The 8,616-nt window shown below is 43.8% G+C and overlaps 1 non-coding gene across 1 annotated transcript; it reads right to left on the bottom strand.

Annotated features, from left to right (window-relative positions):
• Nucleotides 1–6,361: 6,361 nt before the first annotated feature.
• Nucleotides 6,362–6,468, bottom strand: LOC123326920. Its single transcript, XR_006541392.1, has one exon. It is a non-coding gene; the product is annotated as a U6 spliceosomal RNA (small nuclear RNA).
• Nucleotides 6,469–8,616: the final 2,148 nt, after the last annotated feature.

Here is an 8,616-nt window from a genome sequence, read left to right as displayed (position 1 = left end):
GACTCAGTCGGTTAAGCATCTACCTTCGGCTCGGGTCATGGTCCCAGGGTCCTGGGATCGAGCCCCACATCGGGCTCCCTGCTCCACGGGAAGCTCCTTTTCCCTCTCCCACTCCCCCTGCTTGTGTTCCCTCTCTCGCTGTGTCTCTCTCTGTCAAATAAATAAATAAAATCTTAAAAAAAAAAAAAGAGCTGGTGGTTCACATTTGGCTTGTCAGCCGTAGTTTGCCAATCCCTGGTTTAGACTAAGTTTATTATATAACTAAAAGATATTTTAAAAAGTATATTGAACAGTATACTTAAGAAATAAGTATATGGAAAAATTAATCTTTCCTATTAACCAACTAATTAAATAAGTAGTAGCCTCTGGGGCCTTGCTTAGAATATTCTGGACTCTGGCCATATCATTCGAGATCAAACGCCCATCACAGTGGAAATAATCCAGTCACCTTGGCCATGTTGGTGCTGACCATTGACCTTCCCAGCAACAAAGTCACACAGCCATCCCGTGTGGGAGGAGTCTAGTGCCTTCGCAGCTGACTCACTGAATCAAGGTTCAGTGGCCTCAGAGGTAGCTCCTGACCATCCCCAGATATGGTGTTGCCTTAAAACAAAGCCGCTGGCCATAGCCTCAGTCAGGCTGGGCTGTGATGTAGGGAGAAGGGGGGCTCGGTGGCACTGAGCACACATAGGAGAGGTTTTGTTCTGCGGGACAGGGCGCCTACCCTGGCAAGTAAAGATAGAACACTGACTGGGCCAAAGCCAACTCAGCCCAAGGGCTGGGGAGGGGTTGGAAGAGCCTCTGAGGGACCCCTTGCAGAGGTGATCAGGCCCTGTGACTGTCACGATGCTATGTCTCAGCCCTGGCCCCAAGGGCTGCCGACACTCACTCAGCAGCTGAGAGGAACCAGGGCTGAGCTGTTCCCAGCCCCCACAGTCCCGCACCTTGGTGTTTTTCTGGATCAGGAGACTCCAACTCTGCAACAGAGAGGGGGCCGATTGTACGTATGACTCATCACGGCTGACAGAAAATTGAGATTTCCACTGTGACTATTTCTTTAGGAGGCAAGTGCATGATCAGGAAGCATGGTTAATGAAACTCAATATTAAGTGATTATCTTCATGTTTTTTTCCATCCTGGAAATGGCGAACAGCAATAAGGCCAACATGATACACAGCCCTCTATGGTGCTGGCCTCAAATGTTACAATATATTTGTGTTCCCACTTTTTTTTTTTTTTTTTGGCAGGGAGCTGGGGAGGCAATCTACCCCCCGCCCCACCCCACCGGCAAAAGAGAAAGAAAGAAAGAAAATCCATACCTGCTTGGTGGCAATTTCTTTGCTGTGACTTCTCCTTTGGGGTCCGCTTTGAATAAGCAGGAACAAAGGCTCAACCAGAACCTCAGTCCCCCTGAAGTTGTTGCCTTGGTGAAGACTGGAGCATTACCTTAATCTTTGGTTTGTTGCAGTGGTGAACACCTCGCCCGGGCAGAGGGCAGAGGATGTGCTCCCGCTGGAGTTAAGCAGGGCTTGCTCTGCCCTCGTCTAGGTTATTTCCCAGGATGTGAGCCAATCTGGTCTCTCACCTACATTTCAGTCCAGGTCAGACGGAGGCTCTGAGTGGCCCCCATCTGGCACTCCTAAGTCCCAAGTCCAGAGTTCCAACTAGCAAATGAACCGATTACCGTATTTACTCTCATTACATGCCCCCACTTTTTTCTCTCCTGTCTTCACTGTAAAACGCTGGGGAAGGGGAGGAATGTTGCTAGTATCGCTTTGTCTAACTGGTTTTGTGCAAATTCATGCGTCTGGCCGTCTCTGTGCTGTGGCCTCCAGGGCAAAGTTAATTCAAACCTAGATCTCCTATCATGTCTTCATTTGTCTAAGCCACCTTCCTGGACGGTGTTACTTGACTGGATGATGAGCGAGGGCCAGCGTGTTTAGGTGAGAGGGGGCACGCAGGGAGAGAGGAAGAGGGAAGGATGAGGCGGCTGAGCCCATTGCCAGGGAGTGGGCACCCACAGCTCTAGCCTTAGCACTGACGGCTGACCTGGAGCCAGAGAATGGGTGCAGGGCTCTGTCCTCCTCCAGGCCTGCCAGGAACCAGCAGCCCCTCACTCCTTAGCCTGATCCTTCGTGTTCCCTGGGAGGAGCTTGATGGCTATTAGAGCTCTCAAGGGAAAAGAATAGATAAAAGCCAAAAGCAGGAGGGTTTCACAGGTTATGTTTCTTCTACTTGCTTTTTTTAAAAGATGCTCTATGACAGGCATGGGGAGTGGACTAGGTCCATGCTTCTTGGGAATAGTAAAGCTGGTCTTGGGGGAAGGAAAAAGGGGAGGAGGAGGAGGAGGGGCAAGGGAAACTGATCAGTTAGATGGACAGGGATAAGAACTGGAGATTTCTAAATGATTATCACGGTCTTCTCAGGAAAATTTGGACTTCCTTACACTTGTTTCTGATTTAAATTGTTTTTATCTTGAATTAGAAATTGTAATCAAGCCCTCCTGATAAGAAAAGCAAGAATAAGTATGGTTTTCTTGTTTTTGAGTTAAACTGGTTTCTTCTCTTCCCCTCAATTCTGCCCTCCTGGATGTGAGGAGGATTGGAATCTAGGGTCAACGTTTATCAACTGATTGCTCACCTTGCTCTCCTCAACCAAATGCAGAAATAAGATGGTGCACGTGTCTATTAGGGAGCTTCAGCCAGCAGTGGTGACTGGGACCCATGGCCATGCGACTCCTGTCTTTCAGTCCAGTCTTTCTGTCTATCCATAGGGGATTCTGCTAGGGCTGGGGAGCATTGGATTATAAATCCCACTGGTTGGCAGGTTGACTTGGGCCTTGGACAAGGAGGACCTAGAAGAGGTGAGATACTGGCTTGGGGTGCCAAAGGAAGCAGCCTGTCTAGGGTGCCCTGGTGACACCCCCAGTACTTGTAAAGCTATGACCAACAGGCCATGACCACAGCCGGTGGTGGGGAGGTGGAAAAGGGTTAGGAACTCACTCCAGGAAACCTTTATTTCCAAGATTAAAAGTAGGCCTTTCTGGGAGCACAGAGGATTTTTAAGGCAGGAAAACATTCTTGTATGATACTAAATGGTGGATACATGTCATCAAACAAACATTAATCCAAACCCATAGAATGGGCACCACCAAGAGCGAACTCTAATGTAAACTATGGCCTTTGAGGGATTGTGATGTGTCAGTGTTGGTTCACTGATTGCAACAAATGTACCATTCTGCTGGGCGATGTTGATAACGGGCAAGCTATGAGACTGAGCATGTGCAGGGTCAGAGAGCATATGGGGACTGCCTGTACCTTCCTCTCCATTTTTCTCTGAACCCATAACCACTCTAAAAAAAAAAAAAAGTAGACCTTTTTGTAAAGATCGGCATTTCTGTGTCTAGGGGTGGAAAAAAAGGGGGTAGGATCCCAGCTCAGGTGGGGCAGCTTGCCAGAAGTCCTTGGGTTGTGGGCAAAATACGTGGCTTTCATCATCTCTCAAATCTCTCCTGGCTCGCAAGTGCCTGGTCGCAGCTCACTTATAAAAAGGGTGAATTATTTACAGCAGGTCCTAACATCACCGAGGCAAAGAAACCATTCTCCGGTTTCTACAGGGATCTTTTGGGGCTCTCGCGAGCTTGTGGCCGAGCAGGCAGGAAGAAGGCTATGGGACAGCTGGGCCTCTGCCGTCCGTAAGCACGGCCTCCACAACAGGCCTGGCTCGAAGCTAAGAAAACCGCCGGAAAAGACACAGTAGTTGTTTTTTTTTTAATTATGTTATGTTAATCACCATACATTACATCATTAGTTTTTGATGTAGTGTTCCATGATTCATTGTTGGTGTATAACACCCAGTGCTCCATGCAAAACGTGCCCTCTTTAATACCCATCACCAGGCTAACCCATCCCCCCCTCCCCTCTAGAACCCTCAGTTTGTTTCTCAGAGTCCATAGTCTCTCATGGTTCGTCTCCCTCTCCGATTTCCCCCCTTCATTTTTCCCTTCCCTTTTCCCTTTTTTTTTTTTTTAACATATAATGTATTATTTGTTTCAGAGGTACAGGTCTGCGATTCATCAGTCTTGCACAATTCACAGCGCTCACCATAGCACATACCCTCCCCAATGTCCATCACCCAGCCACCCCATCCCTCCCACCCCCCACCACTCCAGCAACCCTCAGTTTGTTTCCTGAGATTAAGAATTCCTCATATCAGTGAGATCATATGATACTTGTCTTTCTCTGATTAACTTATTTCGCTTAGCATAATACCCTCTAGTTCCATCCACGTTGTTGCAAATGGCAAGATTTCATTCCTTTTGATGGCTGTGGTATATATATACAATGGAATATTATGCAGCCATCAAAAGACACAGTAGTTATTAAGGGCGGTGGACGGGTGCCTGCAACGAGGGGCAAGCTGAGCTGGCAAGTAGGAGAAATTCAAATCCCTGGCCTCCTCTGCACTGTGTCTGTGGCAGGACCCCAAAACGCAGAGCCTCCTGAGCCACTCTTCAGGGGGGAGGCAATCGGATTAGCCTAGGGAGTTGCCTCAGGGTGAATTCATGGAATATGTTACCTGGTCAAGGAATATTTATATTTAGAAAGAACAACAGAGCGAGGCTACCCAAGGAGTATTGCCCTAGTGGTGGACCGTGAGGAGAACAGGGGTGTATCCGCCAGGCCAGTGGTCCTCCTCAAGATCTCTTCGGGGGGCGCCTGGGTGGCTCAGTCATTAAGTGTCTACCTTCGGCTCGGGTCATGATCCCGGAGTCCTGGGATCGAGGCCCGCATCGGGCTCCCTGCTCGGCGGGAAGCCTGCTTCTCCCTCTCCCACTCCCCCTGCTTGTGTTCCCTCTCTCTCTGTGTTTCTCTCTGTCAAATAAATAAATAAAATCTTAAAAAAAAAAAAAAAGATCTCTTCGGATTCCTCTGGGGTGCGCTCCGGTGGGTGGGGAAAGCTTAGGGTCTTCTCAGGTCTTTTCTGAACATGTGTCCTGTCCTGGGCAAGCAGGTTACTTTCTAAATCTTTCATTGCGGTGGGGTTTGTTATATCTCCTCTTTCATTTCTGGTTTTGCTGGAGCCCTCCTTCTCTCTCCTTTTTAAGAGTCTGCCTAAGCTTTATCAATTTTGTTGATCTTTTCGCTGATCTGTTCTTTTTTTGGTTTTGTTTTGTTTTTATTTGGTTTATTTCTGCTCTAATATTATCTCCTTCCTTCTGCTGGCTTAGGGGTTCGTTCTTTTTCTCCTTTAGGTATAAGGTTAGGTTGTTGGAGATTTTTCTTGCTTCTTGAAGTAGGCCTGTATTGCTATAAACTTCCCTCTTTTTTAAAAGTTTTTATTTAAGGGGCGCCTGGGTGGCTCAGTCGTTAAGCGTCTGCCTTTGGCTCAGGTCATGATCTCAGGGTCCTGGGACTGAGCCCCGCGTCGGGCTCCCTGCTCCTCGGGAAGCCTGCTTCTCCCTCTCCGACTCCCCCTGCTTGTGTTCCCTCTCTCCCTGTGTCTCTCTCTGTCAAATAAGTAAATAAAATCTTTAAAAAATAATAAAGTTTTTATTTAAATTCTAGTTAGCATGCAGTGTAATATTAGTTTGAGGTATACAATATAGTAACTCAACACTTCCTTACAACACAAAATGCTTATCACAACAGGTGCACTCCTTAATCCCAATTACCTATTTAAGCCATCCCCCCACCAACCTCCCTTCTGGTAACCATCAGTAAACTAGGAAAGGGGGAAAAAAGAGAGAGAGGGAGAGGCAAACCAAGAAATAGACTTTTAATTATAGAGCAAAATTTCCTCTCAGAACCTCTTTTGCTGCATCCCAAAGATTTTGGACCATTGTGTTTTCATTTTCATTTGTCTCCATGTGTTTTTTTATTTCCTCTTTGATTTCTTGGTTGACCCATTCATTGTTTAGTATCATGTTATTTAACCTCTATGTATGTATGTTCTTTTTTTTTAATTTAATTTAATTTTATTTTATTTAATTTTATTATGTTAGTCACCATACATTGCATCATTAGTTTTTGATGTAGCGATCCATGATTCATTGTTTTCATATAACGCCCACTGCTCCATGCAGTATGTGCCCTCTTTAATACCCATCACCAGGCTAACCCATCCCCCCGCCCCCCTCCCCTCTAAAGCCCTCAGTTTGTTTCTTGGAGTCCAGAGTCTCTCATGGTTCATCTCCCCCTCCGATTTCTCCCCCTTCATTTTTCCCTTCCTTCTCCTGATGTCCTCCATGCTATTCCTTATGTTCCACAAATAAGTGAAACCATATGATAATTGACTTTCTCTGCTCGACTTATTTCACTTAGCATAATCTCCTCCAGTCCCATCCATGTTGATGTAAAAGAAAAATATGGAATGCTTCACAAATTTGCATGTCATCCTGGTGCAGGGGCCATGCTAATCTTCTCTGTATTGTTCCAATTTTAGTATATGTGGTGCCAAAAGGAGCACTATGTATGTATGTTCTTTCCAGATTTTGCTTGTGGTTGTTTTCTAGTTTCGTGGTGTTGTAGTTGGAAAAGATGCATAATATGACTTCAAATTTTTTTAATGTTGAGACTTGTTTTGTGGCCCAACATATGATCTCTTCTGGAGAATGTTCCATGTGCACTTGAAAAGAATGTGTATTCCTCTGTTTTAGGATATGATGTTCTGAATATCTCTCTTAGATCCATCTGGTCCAGTGTGTCATTCAAAGCCCCTGATTTCTTGTTGATTTTCTGTTTGGATGATCTATCCATTGATGTAAGTGGGGTGTTAAAATTCCCTACTATTATTGTATTACTATCGATCACTTCTTGTATGTTTATTATTAGCAGCTTTATGTATTTGGGTGCTCTCATGTTCCGTGTATAAATATTTACAATTGTTATATCTTATTGTTGGATTGTTCCTTTATGATTACATAGTGTCCTTCTTTGTTTCTTGTTACAGTCTTTGTTTTAAAGTCTATTTTGTCTGATAGAAATATTGCTAACCTGGCTTTCTTTTCACTTCCATTTGCATGATAAATGTTTTCCATCCCTTTACTTTCAATCTGCTTGTGCCTTTAGGTCTGAAATGAGTCTCTTATAGGCATATAGATGGACTTTTTTAAAATTTATTTTTATTTATTTAAGTAATCTCTACACCCAACATGGGGCTCAATCTTGTTTTTTTTTTTTTTTAATCCATTCCATCACCCTATGTCTTTTGATTGAAGCATTTAGTTCATTTACATTCAAAGTAATTACTGATAAGTATGTATTTCCATTTGTTACTTATTTATGATTGTTTTTGTAGTTCTCTGTTCTTTTCTTTTACTCTCTTCTCTCATGGTTTGCTGGCTTTCTTTAGTGATGTACTTAGATTCCTTTCTCTTTATTTTTTTGCATATCTATTACTGGTTTTTGATTTGTGGTTACCATTAGGTCTACATGTAACATCTTATGCACATAGCAGTCTATTTTAGGTTGACGGTGGCTTAAGTTTAAACCCATTCTAAAAGCATTAAATTTTTATTCCTCTTCCTCCCACATTTTAGGCATATGGTGCCATAATTTACATCCTTTTATTTTGTGAATCCCTTGATTGATTTTTATAGATATGCTTAATTTTACTGCTTCTGTGCCTCCTACTTTTCTTACTCCTGCTTATGGTGTTTCCTTTCCACTCATTTCTTGTAAGGCTGGTTTTTAGTGGTGATGAATTCCTTTAACTTGTATTTGTCTGGGAAACTCTCTCTCTCCTATTCTGAATGATAGCCTTGATGGATACAGTCTTCTTGGTTGCGGGTTTTTTTTTTTTTTTTTTTTCAGCATTTTGATGATATCATATCTCCCTTCTGGCCTGTTTTCTGCTGAAAAACCAACTGATATCCTTACGTGGTTTCCCTTATAGGTAAGTTTCCTTGTGCTGCTTTATCACTAGTTTTTGCCATTTTATTTATTTATTTTTATTTTTATTTTTTAAAGATTTTATTTATTTATTTGAGAGAGAGAGAGAATGAGAGACAGAGAGCATGAGAGGGAGGAGGGTCAGAGGGAGAAGCAGACTCCCCGCTGAGCAGGGAGCCCGACATGGGACTCGATCCCGGGACTCCAGGATCATGACAAGAGCCGAAGGCAGTCGCTTAACCAACTGAGCCACCCAGGCGCCCCAGTTTTTGCCATTTTAATCACTATGTCTTGGTGTGGACCTCCTTGGGTTGATATTTTGAGGGGCTCTCTGTGCTTCCTGGATCTGAATTTGTGTTTTCTTCCCCAGATTTGGGAAGTTTTCAGCTACTATTTCTTCAAATAAAAATTTCTCCCCCCCTCCCTTGTCCTTTTTTGGATCTCTGTAATGTGAAGGTTATTATGTTTGGTGGTGTGGCTGAATTCCCTTAATCTATTTTCATTTTTTTATTATTTTTTTCTCTCTCCTGTTCATTCAGCTTGAATACTTTCCACTACTCTCTTCTACAGGTCACTGACCTGTTCTTCTGCTTCCTCCTGTCTACTATTTATTCCTTCTAGTGTATTTTTAATTTCAGTTCTCTGATTGGTTCTTTTTTGGTTTTTTTTCTCTTTCTTGAGGGTCTCCCTGAGATCCTCCACTCTTTTCTCAAGTCCAGCTAGT

Source organism: Neomonachus schauinslandi, chromosome 1 (assembly GCF_002201575.2).
Source record: "Neomonachus schauinslandi chromosome 1, ASM220157v2, whole genome shotgun sequence".
Taxonomy (NCBI): Eukaryota; Metazoa; Chordata; class Mammalia; order Carnivora; family Phocidae; genus Neomonachus; species Neomonachus schauinslandi.
The sequence above is the reverse complement of the archived record's forward strand: the minus strand, read 5'-3'. Positions and strand labels throughout refer to the sequence as shown.